The sequence below is a fragment of the Gracilinanus agilis genome, chromosome 4 (genome assembly GCF_016433145.1).
Source record: "Gracilinanus agilis isolate LMUSP501 chromosome 4, AgileGrace, whole genome shotgun sequence".
NCBI lineage: Eukaryota > Metazoa > Chordata > Mammalia > Didelphimorphia > Didelphidae > Gracilinanus > Gracilinanus agilis.
Window position 1 is genome coordinate 494,035,025 of NC_058133.1, and position 19,998 is coordinate 494,055,022.

The window sequence follows — 19,998 nt, forward strand, 5'->3', positions numbered from 1 at the left end:
TTGACTTTGCCTTTCTTAACAAAAAGAACCCTTTGACATCTTAGTATAATGGGCTCCAAACTTTATGTAATGATGTTCCACCTTTAAAATAAGTTGATCGTGACACATGTAAAACCCAGGGGAATTGCGTGTTGGCTATGGGAGAGGGATGGGAGGAGAGGAGGGAAAGGACATTAATGATATAACCATGGAAAAATTTTCTTAATCAATAAAAAAAATTAAAATAAATTATAGTGACAAAAAATAAAATAAAATAAGTTGATCTTTTGCTACTTTTCATAAAACTATCTATGCAAATAGTTCTTGTCTTGGGATTTTCTACCAATAAAACCAGAAATTTCTTAAGATTTTTTTTAACACCCAAACAAATTTTTTTTTAAACCCTTAACTTCTGTGTATTGGCTCCTTGGTGGAAGAGTAGTAAGGGTGGGCAATGGAGGTCAAGTGACTTGCCCAGGGTCACATAGCTGGGCCAGATTTGAACCTAGGACCTCCCAGGTCTCTAGGCCTGACTCTCAATCCACTGAGCTACCCAGCTGCCCCCCAAACAAATTCTAACTATACAACATCACCAAAAATAAACAGATATTTATGGGTAAAAGTCCTTATAATAAAAACAAAATAGTATTTGATATTAATTATTATGTGTTTCTCATGATGATTTATAACCATTTTCACATTTTCTTAAATTTTAAAAGGCTTTAAAAACTACTTTTGGGGAAAATCTATGAGTATACTATACTTACCAAAATGAATGCTACTGAAAAATGTAATAGATTGTAAAAGAGGGTGCTTTTTAACATCTACAAAAAAAAAAACATCGAACCTATAGTTTACACACTTTGTTTAAGTACAGCAGATAAGTTATCTGGGTCTTGAGCCTTCCCAATACTAGTCAACTGTAATCTTTTGCCCACACTGTGTTAAATAATTACTAAATTGCAATCACTGTCACAGGATCAAACAATTAGAGATGAAAGAGATCTAATCCAAACCCTTTATTTAACAGAGAAGATCACTGAGGCACAGTGAATCACTTGCCCAAGGTCACACAGAAAATTAATGAGAAAGGATTGAATCCAAATCCTCTAATTCCAAAGTTAGTGCTTTTTCTGTTGTATTGTGTTACTGTTCATCAGACTCCATTTGCTTTGTTGGTCACATTTTTATCAACTTTTGATTTTTTTTTCCCACAGAAAAAGGTGGATTAATAAGGGAGTCAGTTGCACTTGACAATACCCAATGACTTTGGTCACTGAATTATGGGACTCATTAGAGGGACTCATGTTCCCCAAGAAAGTGGCATACTTCACCAAGGTGGAAAACTCTGAGTTAGGAGATGGCCTTTATGAACTGCTCTGGGTGATTAAATTCACCACCTGCTGGAGTCTCCTTAAACTTAGCAAGGTGGGTTCTCAGACAAGAGATTCTGCCCTCTGCCCACATCTGACAGTTTTCCTCCCATGGTCTGAGCTTCACTGACACAAGCTTCAAGACCCGGGGTCACCTCCACATCATGTGCAGCAGCAAAGGGGATGGGGGTGAGGGGGGGATGAAGTAAAGCAATTAAATATGTAACTTACATGATGGTTATTTCCTCAAATTAAAAAGTTTTCCCTCATCTGGCAATTAAAACCCTTCTTCTTCAACATTTCCTGGAATATATCATAAATAATTCACAAGACAATGTTGCAGATCTCGGAGGGATTAATTACAGTTTAAAATCAAATACAGCTTTCCAGCCCAATAAAACTCTGAGGCCTTGCTATTTTCATCAGCGCTCAGAAAGCTGGACAAGGGCCAGCACTAATGGAGAGGAAACACCCCAAATAAGTGGGATATGCTAAGTCAAAGCTCCCAGCGATTTCAGACTCAAACTCTGAGGCCCAGCTCACGTCCCTTCTCTCCCGTGAAGTTTCCTCTGACCACCTCATTTTTCCAGACTCACTCAGAACATTAGCTTTACTTATTTCATCCTCACCGATCACTCATTATTTAGTACCTCCTGCCTTGGGACATTAATGAACAAACACTGAATATCTGCTGGCTGCAATGAATGGATGGAGGGGATGTACAAAATTGTGCTACTAAGGAGCTTTAATATCATTATAACTTATATATAGTTAGGTAACTTTTCACTTGTGGATGTCTTCTCTCTCCAAATGGATTGTCAGATGAGGATAGAGGCCTCTGCTGGAGGGGTGGGAATGCTGGCAGAAAGGGCTAACTTTGCCCCTGCCCCAATGCCTCTAGTGCAGGGGTTCTTTTGGGGGGTGGAGAGGAGTCCATTGAACTTGGATAGAAAAAAAAGTGCATCTTTATTGATTTTTTTGTAATCCTGTGTATTTTATTTTAAACTTAAAAACATTATGGGAAAGGACTTGTGGACTTTGCCAGATTACCAAAAGGATCCACAGCACCAACACAGTAAAGAACTCCAATTCTAGTGCCTTCTTTAGACATACTGGAGTCTCAAGGCAATGTCCAGAGGCTTGGTATAACCGTGGTGGTAGATGAGGAGGGATTACACTGCCTTCGTCCAGAATCAGAAAAGTAGAAAATAGAATTAAGTCACTTTAACTTAGCTAGATTTAACAAGCAGGAGGACCTTTTATTGAGTAAGGCAAGTTTGGAGGTCTTGACAGCTATCTCTATGGGTCTTTTTGTGTATTGACAGGCACCTTAACAAAGTGGGAGATGTGTTGACTAGACCTGAGGCATATTGACCTAGCTCCTGGTTTGTTATAACACCTCATGGAGTTTACCTACCATGGTACTATGAATACAGTAAGCTCTCTACAAATATTTGCTGGTTGAATAAGTGGTGTACCTCTTCTGAGAGGCGTTCCATATCTTATCACATTTTGATTTGAAAGGAATCTTGCAGGTCACACCAACTGACTTCTCATTACATGGATTTATGAACAGGGGCAGGGGGAAGCAAAATGACCTGCCCCAAATCCCACTGTTAATAAGAAGAACCAAAAATCAAACAAGATCCTTGTCACTGAAGCTAGTGTGCCCATCTCTTGACCAAAGTATCTCCATATACAATAAGAAAACAATGGTAACCTTGTCAAAAACAAAACAAAACAGAATTCCTTCCTGTTCACGAGAATGAGAATCAGAATACTCCTTCTACATAGTGGATTATAGAATTATAGCTCCAGAGTTGGAAGGGACCTCAGAGGCCATCTAGGCCAACCCAAACATTTTACCAATGAAGAAACTGAGACAGAGGGAGGCCATAGGTAATAAGGAGAAGAATAAGGATCTGAACCTCAGTGCTCTGACTCCAGAACCAATGCTCTTCCCTGCAGTCAAATATATAAATACTACCTTCTTTCTATCTTTTAATTTCTGCCTTCCCATCATTTGTATCCTTAGCTCAGTCATCCATTCCAACTAGAACATTTTTCTCATGCCTATCTCTTGATTTCTTAGCTCTGTGAACAAAAATACTGGCTTTAAATGTCATAAAAAGCTGTCTAGATTACATTTCATCATTTTCCATTGTTAATGAATTTAAAAAGAAAAAGGCTTTCAAAAATGAAAGATCTAAGAGGAAGAAAATGGGTGAACTTGTGATGAAACATTCTGGGGCTAAAGCCTATTTCTAATCTGTATGTAATTAGGAGCTTTTGAAAGGAAACAGTGCTGATTTAAGAAACAGTTAATATATGTAATTCTATTCAAAAGAATAGTAGTGGTAGAGAAGAGGAAAAATGCCTAAGCAAGTAATTATATCTGGAGACATGGAACTCCAGATAAACTCTGCGATCCCAACATCTGCCTTACTTAAATGCTGGTCATGGCAAGTTATCAAGTGTAGGGTGGGCTGCTTGTCTGGGAAGGGATACAGGAAGACCCTGAGACAAGATGGATAAATCTTGAGAGGCAGAAAAGCATTTTTTGTACCTCTAGGGCTAAGTTCATTATTCCTCTCATTCTGGATTCTGAGAAACAATTTAAAGGACTTATTTTATAGCAGCGTATTTTAATGATCACTTTGAGCTTGAACAGCTTAAAATTCCACCAAGACTTGGGGGACATAAGTAGGGACAAGACTGCCCTCTCTGAAGGGTTTAAAGGGCAATGCAGGAGACAGATTAATTTTCTTCTGCTTGGACCCAGGTCAGTATTAGAAAAAAATGAATGAGAAGTGGAGAAAACTGCTGAGAAGCAGATTTCATTGGAAAGGAAGGCTTCCTGATAATTGCAGCTGCCTAAAAATGGCATGGGCTGTCTCAGGATGTAGTGGAGGCGAGGGCGGCCTAAAAGAGGATGTCTTTGGGAACATCAAATAGCCTAAGCTCCTTTGTGATATTAACAGCCAGCTTCAAGTCAGCTCCAGCAAGGCACAGCTTATAAGAGAACAAGATAAATGTCTGGTGTCAAATACATAAGCAAACCAGCCCAGAAGGCTAAGCTAAACAAGAAGCAGGGCTGCACTGGCCTCAAAAGTCAGGGCCTGCTCTTCCCAATGAACAGGAACACATTCCAATGACAAAGCTAGTGGTTACACAAGAACTAAATACTATGGGGCTTAAACAAACAGGAAGGCCCCAAATGGTATTTCCTTTGGTTAAATGAATAGCTTGCCTGGATATAGTACTTTGTGTCATTAAAAGATCTTAGGTTAAGGGGCAACAAGGTGGCTCAGTAGATTGAGAGCCAGGCCTAGAGACAGGAAGTTCTGGGTTCAAATCTGGCTTGAGATACTTCCTAGCTATGTGACCCTAGGCAAGTCACTTAACCCCCATTGCCTAGCCCTTACTACTCTTCTGTCTTGGAACCAATATACAATGTTTATTCTAAGACAGAAGGTGGAGATTTAAATTAATGTTTATTTTTAAACATTTTCCCATGTTTAATGATTCATTTTCTTTCCCTCCCTTCTTCTCTCCCCACTCCTGGAGCCAACAGGCAATTCCACTGGGTTGTACAAATGTTATCACTTGATACCTAGAAGGTAGAAGTTAAAAAAAAATCAGATAGCTGGTTCTGCTTTAGAGCTGTCTGGCTAAATCCAAAGTCGGTGAAGTGATGAAAGTTTAAAGCTTAAACTGGATTTCCCTTATGAATTCAGACGCCACAGGGTCTACGCCCCAGAACTCAAGAGTTTTTGCCTCTCTGCTTAGCACAGTACCTGGAGGTAAGGATTGTAAAAGCAAATAAATTAATTATTTAAAATTAAAATTAAAAAGACCTTAGGTTGGGCTTTCTGTTTGTGGCACAGGCACCCTCAAACCAAGTGTCTTACAGCACAGGGAGAATAGCATAGCTCAAAATATCACATTTAACAGGCTTTAATGGGATAGAAAGTGAGAAAAAAGGTTGGACGGGAGTTAGAAGATCCAGGTTTGGAGTCTGGCCCCACTACTTACAACCTTGTGTGACTTTGGACAGGACTGTTTTAGATCTTACCTATAAAAATGGGGACTGAGCTATGTGGTCTCTAAGGTTCTTTCCAGCTGAAATCCTAAACAAAATCTCTGCTCCCTGATCTTCCATCTCTTCATTCCCAAAAGGGGGAGAAGCCAAAATCATTTTCTCCAGGCAGGGGAAAGGAGAGAAGAAGGAAAATAAAACAACAAGCATATTCGAGGCAGGATGGAAAGAGATAGCCAGGTATCATGTCCCAGGGGTAAGCAAGGCTGGCAGCATCGCACTCACATTCCCTCTGCTCCAAGACTGATGATCTCTTACGATGGGGCATGGTGGTCAGGCTTCAAGATGCTCCTAATCTCTGGGCTCTGCCAATCCTTACCCCACAGCCATCAGGAAGGCAGAAAAGGGCTATTCGTGTAAACAAGCACAACTCCACAGAGAAGCAGCACCAGAGGTGGGATTCAGCCCCCTGCCTTGCTAACCCCACTCTCTGCATAGGTGCACAGTCTCCAGGGAAGGGAAAGATGAGGGGAAGATGCTGATGGATTAGCAGGCATTTGTCAGGAGCCCTGGAAGTCCTTCTTGTGGCCAATGTGCATGTTCTACAACATGGGCAGGCTTCAAGGGCCCCTGGGTGCTGATCTATTGTTAACTACAGGCAGCAGCTTGTGGCAAGAAGCCAGCTGAGGCCCCTGGAGCAGACCGCATGCCTGTAGGCACCAAGGCATTACAGATGAGAAATGGATACTGCTTCTAAGAGGGTTAATTCATAAAACAAAACCCAAGAGTCCAGTGAAGGCCAGACTTCCATCAATCAGCTTCATTATGAACAGGCAGGAAGAGCCAAGTTCAGGGAGGATCTCAGTGCCTGAGCATTGAAGGGGCACTTTCTTCAGGACACTCTCCCTTCGTTCATAGGCTTGATGGGTTTTTGTCTAGGGAGGTCAGAGAGAGGTTCCAGGGCTTCTTTTAGCTCTCCCAGCACACAGGAATCCATACTGAAAAGCACATAAAAGAAAAGGCCACAGAAAAATGAAGGCTCCCTCCTGGCAGCTTTTGCATGTGGCACTGACCACATGTTTCCATACAAAAAGCTCTGATTGGCAACTGATAGCATTTGGAAAGAAAGGACTGATAGAAAAAGCAAATTGAGTTATTCCATGGCCTTAAGTTCAGCAGCAAAAATCAGCTTGGAGTTCCTGGAGTACGGGGTCATTAACTCTAGCTAAGACCATAGTCCTAAAGTCTAGGCCTGCCCAGGCAACCAGGAAAGGGCTCTCACTTTGGTCTAAGGGGCCTCTATGGTTGAGGAGGGGCTTCTAAAAGTTAGCTCTTTGGGGCCCACCCAGCCTGTCACACTGAACAAATAATGATTTTGCTATTTTCAGTCTTTTATCAGATTGATTACAAATGTTTCAAACACCTCATTTATGTAGTTGGAGTCTGGAAGATATAGCTACGTGAGCCTGAGCAAGTCACTAAGCCTCTGCCTGCGTCGTTTCCTTGTCCAAGATATCCCTAAGACAGGGATAATAACAGCATCTGCTTCACAAAGGTATTTTGAGAAAGCATGTTTGTAAACTTGGAAGTGCTACATAAGTTGTTATTATTATTATATTACCAACAAGAGCCCCGTGTCACTGGCTAAGCCATGGAAAACAAAGTGGCCAGAGGAGGCAAGGGGGGGGGGGGGAAGGGACATGGAGAGAAGTCTAGCTGATTTTTCTCTGACCAGTGTGGTCGGAGTGGGACCAGTGGGTCAGAGTAGATCAGACTAGTGGAACAGGATATGGAGAAGCTTTGTGGTGACAGAGAAAAGGAAAGACTGCCTTCTCAACCCTGATGGGGAAGGCCTTTGCTAAGAAGAAGCACCACCAGACAGGGCAGAGTGGGGCTGCAGAGAAGTATATCAAAGTCAGGGAGAAGGGCCCAGTATATCAGTGCCTGGGCATCCTCAGCATGACTTCCAACCTTCACGTATATGCCTAGAGATTCAGAGCCCTGGCGAAGGAAGGGCTCTGGAAGGTCAGTGACTTGTCCAAAATCACAAAGCTAGTAAGTGATGGAGCCAGGTTTAAAACTCAAGTCTTCATGGTCAAGAACCAAGAATAAAGCAAGGTGGGGAAGAGCCCCAAACTCATAATGTGCATGCATGTACTTTTAACAAAGATGAACCCCTCCATAGTCTCAGTCTGTATTTGTTCATATAATTCTAACAAACTTGGTTGTCTGGTTTCTAGAAATCAAGAGAGAAGAAGTGCTGCTTAGGCAGACATGCTGACAGCACTGAGAGGTGCTGGTCAGCAATAAGGGAAGAAGCAGACAATATATAAAGCTGATTCCAAACCTTGAAAAGCATGTCAGGATGGAGTCATTGAGTACAAAGGCAAAGGGCCTTCATCCTGTGTTACAGTAAGGCCCTGAGAGCATTAATACACTACACTGATGGGCTAATAATGATGATCCTAAATCAACAAAAAGTTTACATCTTAGGTTCATAGGATCATAGAACTAGAGATGGAAGAGCCCTCAGAAATCATTTAGTCCAAACCAACCATTTTCCTATAACTCTCCCTCTGGGCTCATGCTAACTTGTACCAACACTGATAAAGAAGGGAAGAACGCTCAGAGTCCTAAGAGATAATCCTGTGGGTGACTAATCACTCAAAAGAATAGCTTATGAGCCCCCACCAGTGTGCTGCCTCTTAACAAAGAGCCAGCAGATGCAGCTTTTTCTCAGCAAGGACATTTACTCAAATTTTACAGTATCCACAGTTGGTTACAAAAGCACTTCCATCTCCCTAAACCTGGAGTACACATTCCCACAGAAACACAGAATAGACATGAACTTAAAATGCAATGGGAGTGAAGTTAAGACAATTCCTAATTCCTGGTTGATGATGTCCTTTCTGTTCCTAGTTCCCGGGGGGAGGGGGAGAGCGGAAGGAGTATGGTTTCTGTGGTGAGGAGTTTCCAAGTTACTCTACTGCTCAATTGGTTTGGTTTTCCAAAGGCCAGGACTGCTGCTGGGCTCTTCAACAGGTAAGGTTTTAATGACCAGGTCAATCCCTGGGCTCAATTTCTGGTGGGTAGTTGAAGCCTTTATCCTCTCCCCCAGCCCCCTATGGCGCTCTTCTCAACAAGGGCATCAACTCTTAGCCTAGGATTCGCTAAAGCTCAGAGGTTTATCGCATCCAAGCAATGAGGTCAGAGAGGTATGTCCGAGGTTACTTCCTAACCCAGAGGGAGTTTCCTTAGTGAGGGACTCCACTTTTCCTTATGGTACTCAGGTCAGTAATACTTCCCAGACTCCCATTGGGTTCTGTGCAGATCACTGGCTAGGGAACAGAGGGGATGGAATGCTGCCATTCCAGCCTTTTACATGTCAATGTTTCTCTGCTCCTTTTGACTAGACAACATAGTATTAGTCTAAAAAACAAGAGAGACAGCTAGATGGCAGAGCGGTTAGAATACTGGGACCTGGGCCAGAAAGACCTGAGTTAAAATCCATCTTCAGACACTTACATCTGTGGGATCCTGGGCAAGTCACTTAACCACAATTTGGCTCATATCCTCAACTGTTAAATGAAAATCATAATAGCACCTATGTCCCAAGGTTGTTATGAGGATCAAATGAGATAATAATTATAAAGTGTTTATTTAGCACAGTGCCTGGCACAGAGTAATCACTATAAAAATGTTAGCTTTATTATTATTAAACAGAGCACACCCTTACATCACTGATATAGCCCAGGAAGGTACAGTGATTGGCCCTAGATCACAAAGGTGCCAGAGTTGACATTCAAACTCAGGTCCTCCAGTTGTTTTTGCTCTACCACCATATCCATTGCTCCGTTAAGTAGGCAAGGAATTGTACAATGAATTTTATGAAGATTTCTAGCCAGGACAGTCAAAATTTTTTTAAAGTCTTGGAGTATATAAAGCTATGTGGAAAATGAGTCTCTAGAATGATTCATTTCCTGGAGATTACAGATAGTCAAGCTTTTACTATAGTTAGAAGTTATGGAAGCAATTGATATTACTGGGTCAAATCACAGGATCCTAAAACTTTAGAACTAGAAGAGGCCTTGGAGCTCAACTGGTCTGATTTTATAGATGAGGAAATTCTGCATTTAGTCTCCTTTTGGTGTAGCAGAACCAAATCATTTAAGTTATCCTGATGTTTAATGGGCAAATTCACAACCTCCAAGGACTGAGCTGCCTCACATACACGACACAAACCACAAAATCCCTGAGCCTTGTAAATGAACCAGGGATCAAATGTAACACATATTGCTTGTATTTTTAAAAAACAAAACCCCCAAAACAACTCTCCAGTTTCAGCATGATGAATGCACCAACATTTCCCAAGGCTGAGTGTGGGAGAGTGGCCGAATAAAAAGCAATCAGGTCATCTGTACGGATAGAAATTGAAGCCTTAACTAAAAACCATCCTTCAGAATAATATAAAATATAAAATGTTCCCAAACTGTGCAACACTCCCAACTTCCAGAAAATCCATATAAAGTTACAGGGGGCAAAAACCCTGTGATTTTTTTTTGTTTTTTGTTTTTTTTAAACATTTATTAATATTCTTTTTTAACTTGGTTGCATGATTCATGCTCCTACTTTCCCCTTCACCCTCCCCCCCCCCCCCCCTACACACCCCCCCACCCATGGCCGATGCATATTTCCACTGGTTTTGTCATGTGTCCTTGATCAAGACCTATTTCCAAATTGTTGTTAGTTGCATTAGTGTGGTAGTTTCAAGTCTACATCCCCAATCATGTCCACCCCGACCCATGCGTTCAAACAGTTGTTTTTCTTCTGTGTTTCCTCTCCTGCAGTCCTTCCTCTGAATGTGGGTAGCATCTTTTCCATAAATCCCTCAGAGCTGTCCTGTGTCATTACATTGCTGCTAGTACAGAAGTCCATTACATTCGATTTTACCACAGTATATCAGTCTCTGTGTACAATGTTCTTCTGGCTCTGCTCCTTTCGCTCTGCATCAGTTCCTGGAGGTCTTTCCAGTTCACCTGGAATTCCTCTAGTTTATTATTAAAAACCCTGTGATTTTAACCAGGTACTCTTGAGCTTGATTGACATTGGGCAGCCATCTACCACTGGATTAGAAACAGGCCAAGGACCCTAATGATTTAGTCTCCTTCAGAGAGTAGAGTATGAGCACAGAAAAAGGTCACATGTAGATTATATTTTAGAACTACAAATGTTTTGTAGTTATTCTTTTATTTGAGCCTCACAACATTCCTGATAGAATTACTTCAAATCTGTATAGATAGAAATGCTATGACTTATAGGAGAGGAAACTGAGCCTTAAAGAGATGACATGATTTGCCTGAGGGTCATCTGGCTAGGAAGTGGAAACCCTGGGATATGGGAATTGCATCATTGATGGAGAGAAAGGGCCTTAGAAGTCGTCTAATCAGACTCTCACTTTTCACAGAAGACAATAAGGTACCAAGAAGGAACTACACAGGCAATAAGCAGGAGCTGGAATTTGAACTCAGAACTTACAGTGTTTTTTCCACCACCCCCTGCTGCTTTTCTATAAGCATCTGCTGAATGAATGACTCTAGAATCCAATGTTCAAACTGCAATCCATCTAGGAGGCATTTAAAATGGAATAAAGAGAGAACCCCATAATTTTGAAACCTGGGCATGCCTGGCATCCTTTCCTGGGGTTTCTTATCAAGAATTAGACAGTTTGGTTGTTTCACAGGCTAAGAAAACAAATAAGTTCCATCAGGCTTCACGAGGCAGGAAGGAATCCAGATTTTGAAGCTTTCAGCTCCTCCTGGGCCCCAAGAGGCCTGCAGTGACTCACCATCTCTAGGCTATAAACACGACAATATCCACTGATAATATGTACACTTACATAATCTCTTTGGCCTTCACCATGTTTTGGTTGCTTTGCCAGCTTCACTCAAGAGTTTTGTGTTACTACGCTCTTTGACGAAAGACAGCCATAGAGACACAAAATGATGTGGTTTCACATTTATCGGGGGTTATAAAATTTCCTGATCGATTTGATGAGGTTGTGGGGAGGGGTATCTCCTTCAGGGGGGTGTGGACACACTCACGGACCCTGCTGCTGGGCCTAGAGGACTTGTACACTCATTCACACCTCATTGTGGAAATATAACCGAGTATTAGCAGTCAATGATGAATCGTTTGGCTCAAGCTGTTATGGATAGGGGCCACCCCTCTGTATTGGAGCTATAAAAAAGGGGCTCAGCCTCTGAGCACAGCCTTTCAGGAAAGATACAGAGAGAACCCAGAGTGCTGAACAGGAACCAGAATATCTGAATTGGAAGGGGGAAGAGAGAGGTGGAAGGGAGAGGGAGGGCCTGTGGATCAGCACGGCCTCTGCTGGGGCCGTAGGGCAGGGGGCCATTGGGCCTTTGCAGAACATGCTCCAGGGTAAGGCAAACGTGGCAGAGGGGTGGGAGTTCCCAAGTGATAGCCTTCTGGAGGAATTCCAAGAATTTCTGGCCTGTGGAGTTCAGCACGTGGTCCCCCAGAACTGAAGGAGGAAAGACCACACCGCCATACGGAAGAAACAAATGCTGAACTAAGCCTTCTGCTACTACGATGGGGTCTCAAAGAGTCAGACACAGCTAAACTACTGAACAACAACTGCTGGGAGTGATTTGGACTGGGCAGATTTCACGGGTCGGCAGCACCTGTTAAGTAACTCCAAGTTTCTTTCTTTCGGGGGACCTGTTTAAGCCCTCATGGCAATACCATGAAGCTGGGGGCCTGTAAGGGACCCCACGGGGAAGAAATGACTCACCAGAATGTCATGGGGTTGTCTCTCATACACCACCAAGTGGGCTTCTCTTCCAAGGAGAGTTCAAGCCCTTAGAGTATTACCCTAAGTGTGGAGGCCCAGAGACGTCCCCAGGGTGAAGGTGGGACTCACTCTGGGCTACTATGAGTCCTTTGTGATGTTTTGTACTTTCCATGGGGTGAAGCACAGGCTGTGCAGTATCAATAAGGCAGCTAGGGCCCTTTTTACTCATGTCGGTGGCAAGCCAGAGCTTGGGTCATGAGTTACAAGAATAATATCTTCCATTTCCATAGCATTTTAAGGCTTAATACTTCCCTTCAATAGCCTTGTAAAAGTAAGTGGTACAAAGATTATTCCCATTTTAGGAAACTAAGTAAATTGCCTTTGGCCACTCAGTAAGCGTCAGAGCTTGGATTCAAAGTCCTCAAATTCCAAGTGCAATACTCTTCTCTTTACAACCTTGCCTCACTATTTTTAATATTTCCCAAAGTAAGGGTAAAGATAAGATCTTCATTGGAGAATAAGCCTTTTAGCAACAGAATGGCCTATTTCAGCAGTGTTTTCTAAGAAAAAAAAATCAGAATTCTTTCCTATCTTGGCCCTCGGATGAGGTTTAGACAATGGTATGTTGCAATGTGAATTCCCAATCCAAATTTTGGAATTTATTCTTTAATTCCTAAAAGCAGAGCCCTCCCCCCAACTCGTGGATCACAGTATAGTTACTGGAAGGCGACATTATGAACCAAGGAGTCGGGAAGGCAATCCTTTAAAAATGCTTTGTGAGTGGCATAACAAAGAAATCTCTTCCTCTGACCTCAGAGCACATGGCATCTCCCGAGAAGGCCAAGCCTGCTCTTCTTGTGGTAGCAAAGAATTGGAAATTGAGGGGATGCCCATCAGCAGGGAATGCTTGAACAAGTTGTAGTGTATGATTATGATGGAATACTATTACACTGGCCTAAAGAAATGACGACAAAGATGGCTCTGAAAAACCTGGGAAGACTTCTATAAACTAAAGCAAAGCGAAGTAAGTAGAACCAGAACACTGTACATACATAATAACAGCAATATTGTTTGATGAACAACTGTGAATGATGGAGCTATTCTCAGCAATACAGTGAACCAACACAATCTCAAAGACTTAGGATGAAAAATGCTATCCACCTTCGGAGAAAGAGCTGAGGGATTCTGCATGCAGGCCAAAACATTATATATATATATATATGAACTTTCTTTTTCTGTTTGAGATCTCTTCCACAAAATGACTAATGTGGAAAAGTGTTTTACAGTATTGCACATGTAAAATCTAGATTAAATGATGTACTGTTTAAGGAAGGGGAGAGGGAAGTGAGAGAGAGAATTTGGAATTCACAATTTGAAAAAAATGTTAAAAATTGTTTTTCTATGTAATTAGGAGGAGGAAATAAAATATTTTTTTAAAAAAAGAATGCTGTCATCCATCTGTATGAGAAATCAAAGAAAAATCATCTTAGACCAAGCTTTATTTTTTTAAATACATTGTTTTTGTTTTGTTTATCTTGGATGTATTTATTGTTGTTGTTATTATTATTAATATATGTATCAAAGAGTAACTTTTGGGAGATCATTTCAAATTGTTTTTCAGAAGGGTCGGACCATTCACAGCTAAACAAATTGGAGAATAGCTAAACAAATTGGGGTTTGTGAATGTAATGGAATAACCTCATTCTTTAAATTAAACTGAGGAATTCAGAGAAGTTTGGAAAAGCTTTGATGAACTGATGCAACATGAAGCAAGCAAAACAAGGAAAAAACAGCATCCATAAAGATAACAATGCAAACTGAAACAAGAAAAGTTAAGACTGAATGCTGGGAAATCAAAATGACTAAACTTGGCCTCAAAGAAGACATACGGGGAGGCACCCTCTGAGCTCTGGTTCTGAATTTCCAGGCTTTGCCACCAGAGCTCAGCTACAGACTCACCTTCCTCAGCTCCTTGTCCCTCCAAACTCTGTCCAGGGGACCCCTTTAACTCATCAGTGAGTTAGCAGGGACCTCCATTTTGGGAAGAGGTTCAGGCTGACCAACCATCATTAGTTCCCAGCTCTTGGTTCTGACTTTCCAGACTGTAACACCATGCTCCCTGAAGACTGTCCTGCTCCCCAACCCCTTTAATTCTTTACATTCTAACATTAAAGCTCTTCAGGGCGCATATCATCTTTTTTTGCTTATGTTCATGTCCCCAATATTTAGCACAGTGCCTGGTATGTTTTCAGTGCTTAATAAACTACTTCTTGCCTTACCTTTCACCCCACATAATCTCTTGCTAGAGCAGGGGTCCATGGAACAATGGAAATAATGTCAGCCTTTGGGGGATATTTTAATCAGTTATGTTGAACTTTGTTGCAGAGGTAGGAGTTTTGGGTATTAAACATTTCATATTCTGTCAGATTTTTTATTCTTCATCATAAAGGATGGCTCTCTGGGTCGGGGTATATTGAAAAATGAAGGCGATATGAATTAAAATAATTATGCAGTGATACTTAAAATATATATCTTTTTTTTAACCCTTACCTTCCATCTTGTAGTCAATACTGTGTATTGGTTCCAAAGCAGAAAAGTGTTAATGGCTAGGCAATGGGAGTTAAGTGACTTGCACAGGGTCACATAGCTAGGAAGTGTCTAAAGGTCATATCTGAACCCAGACCGTCTGTCTCTGGGCCTGGCTCTCAATCCACTGAGCCACCTAGCTGCCCCCCACAATATATCTTATTGATGTCTTTTTCCATGTCACCTTCATTTCAAAAAATCTCTCTCCTCCCCTATCAAAAACAAAAAAAGAGAAGAAAAGCAGTTTGGCAAAACCAAATGAAATACTAATAAAGTCTGATAGCATATAGAATATTCCACATCCACAGGGGCCTAACTCTACAGACTGGAGCAGAAAGTACAATCTCTTCACTTTTCTTCAGAGCCAAACTTCCAGATGACATTTTTTGAGACCTTCAAACATGGCCCCTAAAGAATGGCTAATATTTTGAAGGTGGTCCATTTGCTTGATTCTTTCCATAAAGTTTTTGTAGTCCTTAAAGTACTACCTAAGTGTGTATTCCTTATAGACTCAATAAAGAGGGCAAAAAAAAAAAATGACGCTTAGCTGACAGAGCCCTGTGTGCATCATGGGCAGAGAGCAGTATGTAGTAGAAAGCATGTAGGCATCAGAATCCAAAGAACTGGGTTCAGGGGCCAGTAGAGCCCCTTGCTGCATGGCCGTGGGAGTAACGCTGGGCACAGCTATCAGAGTCAACTGTCCTTGATAGGAGGGCAGCTCATGAAGGAGTTGTGCTCTAGATCCAAGTCTGCGCTTCCTTTCTTCTCTTTCTGTTTTGGACATAAGGAGCAAGAAAGAGCAAACAGGGCTTAGAACTAAAATTGAGAAAATCATTTAACCCTGTTGAGCCTCAGTTTCTTAATCTATGAAATAGGGATTATAGTACTGACACTTCTTTCTTAGAGTTGTTATAAAGACTACAGAAAAATGCATGTAAATTTGGGAGGGGGGTAATTATAGGGTCATATAAAATGTCAGCTTTCACTAGTAACTTGATATATTTCTGCCAAATTTGAGGGCAGAGTTTGGTAGAGAAAGGCAGAGAAAGGGTGGGGAGGAGTTCTCTGTTGAACCCTCATACATGAGATACTACTCTATAAAATACTAAAGTAGCTGCACTTTTCTCTACCTACAATCCTACTTAGACAACTGAAACTCAAGATTTCTTCCTTATTCCTGTAAGGAAACCATTGTATTTCCCTAAAAACAGATACTCTGTCTTTTTCAGTTGTGTTTTGGAATTACAGAAATCAAAAGAGTGTAATCTATTTAAGAGAGAACTAATCATTTCATCAATTATCAGAAGCAGGTTATAAAAACTGATGGAGGGGGCAGTTAAGCAGCTCAGTGGATTGAGAGCCAGGTCTAGAGATGGTAGGACCTGGATTCAAATCTTGCTTCAGATGCTTCCTAGCTATGCAACCCTGGGCAAGTCACTTAACCTCCATTACCTAGCCCTTATTGCTCTTCTGCCTTGGAACCAGTCCGCAGTATTGATTCTAAGACAGAATATAAGGGTTAAAAAACAAAATCTGATGGAAAGCTTTGAGAAAAGAAAGCTCTTAAAGTGGTACTATGGCATAATCAGGATAGAGGGGAGGCTAGTTAGGTATGATTATAACCATGGGTACTCTAGAGCAGTGATGGGCAAACTACAGCTGGCGGGCCAGATGCTGTCCCTGAAATGTTCTATCCCACCACATGACATTATTCCTAATCTGACGAATACAATGAGTAGGATACAATACAATGAAACTTCCAAAGAGTTGCCTTAGAAACAGACAGACAGATGAGCATTTCCTTTGCTTGGCCCCCTCTTTAAAAAGTTTGCCCATCACTGCTCTAGAGGAAGTAGATCATCATACAAGATTATAGGGGCATAGCTGGCAAAGACCTGGGAGGCCATCTCGTCCAAACAGGGGAATGGGCATTTTACATACAGGGCGGGCATGAAGAAACGCAGTTGGAAGATGTGAATATGTGATTATCATGAACACCAGTGGGAGTGTGTGAAATGAATTTAAAATGGCCGGAGAAGCAACAAAGCAATAAAGAGTGTTTACTGAATTAAACTGAATGTTGCCATCTTCTGAGAGAGGTTTTCCCAGTGTCCCCAGCTCCTCATGCCTTTCCCTCCATTCTGTAGGTGTCTGGTATGTATCTGTTTGTCTACGGGCTGTCCTCCCCATTAGAATACGAACTCCTCGAGGGCAAGCACTGTTTCCACCTTATTTTGTGTGTGTATCCCCAGCAATCAGCAGAATACCTGGCACAAAGCAAGCCCCAAAATGTTTGTTGACTAATTGATTTACAGGGGAGTCATGCTGAAGACACAAGCTTCCATTTTCTTTCTGTTCTTCTAGAAAGAACAAATAGGACTAGCAGTTGGAGCTAAGTCATTTTATCTCTGGAGGGGCCAAGAGTCACTTCGTACCATCACTCTGTAAAGTGGTCCAAGGGGCAGCCATTGTGACCTGTATGCAAAATCTTTTAATATTAAAGGTCCTAATTTTGATAAACCCATAAGGACTTTCCATCTCTAAGCCTAGCTCTCTATCCACTGAGCACTTAGTTGCCCCTTAATTGACAGTCTTTATAAAAAAGTGACTAGCCTTTGTATGTCTTTACATTTTGTTCTAATCTCTTTAGCTCTTCTCTTTCTCTGCAGTTCTTAGAGGTAAACGTAGCCTATCTTTCCTGTCAAAAGTGAGTCACTGAAAGCTACCATCAGGTTCAAGTTGAAAGTTGGGGCAGCATCCACTCAAAACCACAGCTCCCCTGAGCTTTCACCTATATTTTTCTTTTACCAGACAAAATCAGAAGGCAAATCAATTGAAAGCAAGACATTTCATTAAATTAATAGCATGGTAAGTAATGAAGAAAATTCTTCTCAGACAAACAGAAGTATGTGAAGGCCAAAGTCTGACCATGCTGTTCCTTACCCATTAATCAACTCCACTGTTTGCCTCTAAGATCAAATATAAAATCCACTGCTGGGTCCTTAATGCCTTCCCTAAGATTGCCCTTTACTACCTTTTCAGCCTTCCTTGAGCCCTGCTCCTCTCCCCAAGGCCTCTTCAATCCAGTGACACTGGCCTCCTAGTTCTTCTTGTATTAGACCCTCCATTTCCAGACTCCAGGCATTTATACTGGCAGTCCTCTATTCTTGGAATTCTTTTCCCTCCTGTTTCTTAGCTTCTCAGCCAAGTCCCATCTTATGCATGAAGTTTTTCCCATTCTTCTTATTTCTAGTACCTTCCCTCTGTTGATTAGCTCCAGTTTATCCCATCTATACTTTGTCTGTACCTCATTTACATGTTGTCTCCCCCAACAGACTGTGAGCTCTTTGAGGGCCCTTTGCCTTTCTTTGTATTTCTAGGGCTTGGCATGATGCCCAACACACAGGAGGCGCTTAATAAATACTTTCTGGCTGCCTCTCCCCCAGATTCCTTGGAGGGAACATATGGAGCCTTGACAACCCATCTGCCTAGGTCTGTATTCCAGCTTGAATACTTCTTTGTGTCCAAAGCTACTATTTGCTGCTGCCCTGAGATGCTGATGATGTTGAATGCTGGTCTAGGATATCTGAACTGAGCTGCAAGCTACTGGTCGTCATCTGCTTGGCTATTTTCTCTGCCCTACAAGTCATCTGTTGTGGTTTTTTTTGGTTTTTTTTTTTTTTGTATTGTTTTTTTGCTAACCTGTAGCTGCCATGTAGTCTTTTCCTTTTGGGCATAAGAGATCTTTTATGAGGCAATCCATAGCCTGGGGCTATTTTAGCTCTTTTGTGAGGCAGATTCATAGTCTTAGCCAACCAACCAGCAAAAGTCCTTGGGTCAAATTTGTCTTTTAAGCTATTTTAATTCTATACTTGCTTCTTCCCCAGGAGTAGCTGCTATTTGGTTTAAAGTGAAAAAATTTCTTCTAATAGCCATCATCCCTTTAGCTATCAGTTCTAGCCATGAATTAATATTCATTCCATAGAGCAGAGGTTCCCAAACTTTTTTGGCCTACCACCCTCTTGCCAGAAAAAAATATTACTTAGCGCCCCTGGAAATTGATTTTTTTAAAAATTTTGATAGCAATTAATAGGAAAGCTAAATACACCTGTGGCCATCACCATCACCCTGGATTGCTGTAGCACTCACCAGGGGGTGGTAGTGCCCACTTTGGGAATCACTGCCATAGAGTTTCATTTTAGTGAGTTTGAGAGGATGGAGTTAGTGACCATTATGCAAGCTGTATAGCATTATCTGCAAGCTGTACCCAAATATAAATAATTTGTGTTATATTAATAAAGAGCGATTCTTATCAAAGAATTGGTTTTATTATCTGTAACTTGTGTACTCTCAGGTATCTATGCCTGAAGAGATGTCAACTTACAGAACCAAACTCAGGTATTTTGGTTCTGTGTGTAGAGAAAAGAATTAATTTGTTCTTCTCAGGGTGGGATTCCATTAGACAAGGAAGGCCTGTTTAGGAGTTCAGAATAACATCTCAAGGACATTTTGCTATTGCCTTGGGTCCAGTGGTTTGAGAGATTTCTTATCTAAAATACAGCACACCATTAGGCTACCCTACCTCCTTCTCTCCTCTGACCCTTAGAAGTCAGAAAGTCCCCCTTGAAGGCACAGCTACCTCTCCAACCTCCCCCAGCCTGGTGGAATGCGTGATAGGACTCATGCGGTGGGGGTGTGGGAGGGGGCTCATGCTATGTAACTTATTGCTTTCTGATTGGGTGGTCTTTTGTGCCTAGATTGCAAGTTCAGCACCAGATGGCAGTTATCGAACAGAGTGGGTGGGGGTTTGCCTCAGGAGGCTATGAAATGCTTGTGTCTGAAGCCAGGCGTTGGGCATTGCCGTTAGGGCTGACCCCTTCGTTCACTAAACGTTCTCTACTTCTTTAAGCTGAGCCATCCCACAGGAGCAGCTAACTGATTTGAAGATAGAATGCCCAGGAAAAGAAAACTGTCAGCCAGCAACAACAATAACCATTGAATGCAACAGAATAGAATAAGAACAATAGAATATCGGAGCTGAGAAGGTCTTTAGAGATTGGTCTAGTATAAATCTTTTTATGGATGAGAAAATGGAGGCGACTTATCCAAAGGCCACCAGAACAGTTGGTGGCAAGAACAGACCTCAAACCCAAGTTTCCTATTTCTAAGTATGTGGAACTTTTTTCATTATACTCCATTCCCTGCCC

General features: G+C 41.7%; 1 protein-coding gene across 1 annotated transcript in view; it reads right to left on the reverse strand.

Moving 5' to 3' along the window:
• The window catches only part of TPST1 (tyrosylprotein sulfotransferase 1), an 84,434-nt gene that overhangs the window by 13,086 nt on the left and 51,350 nt on the right, over positions 1–19,998 (reverse strand). The gene's annotated exons all lie outside the window — the stretch shown is intronic.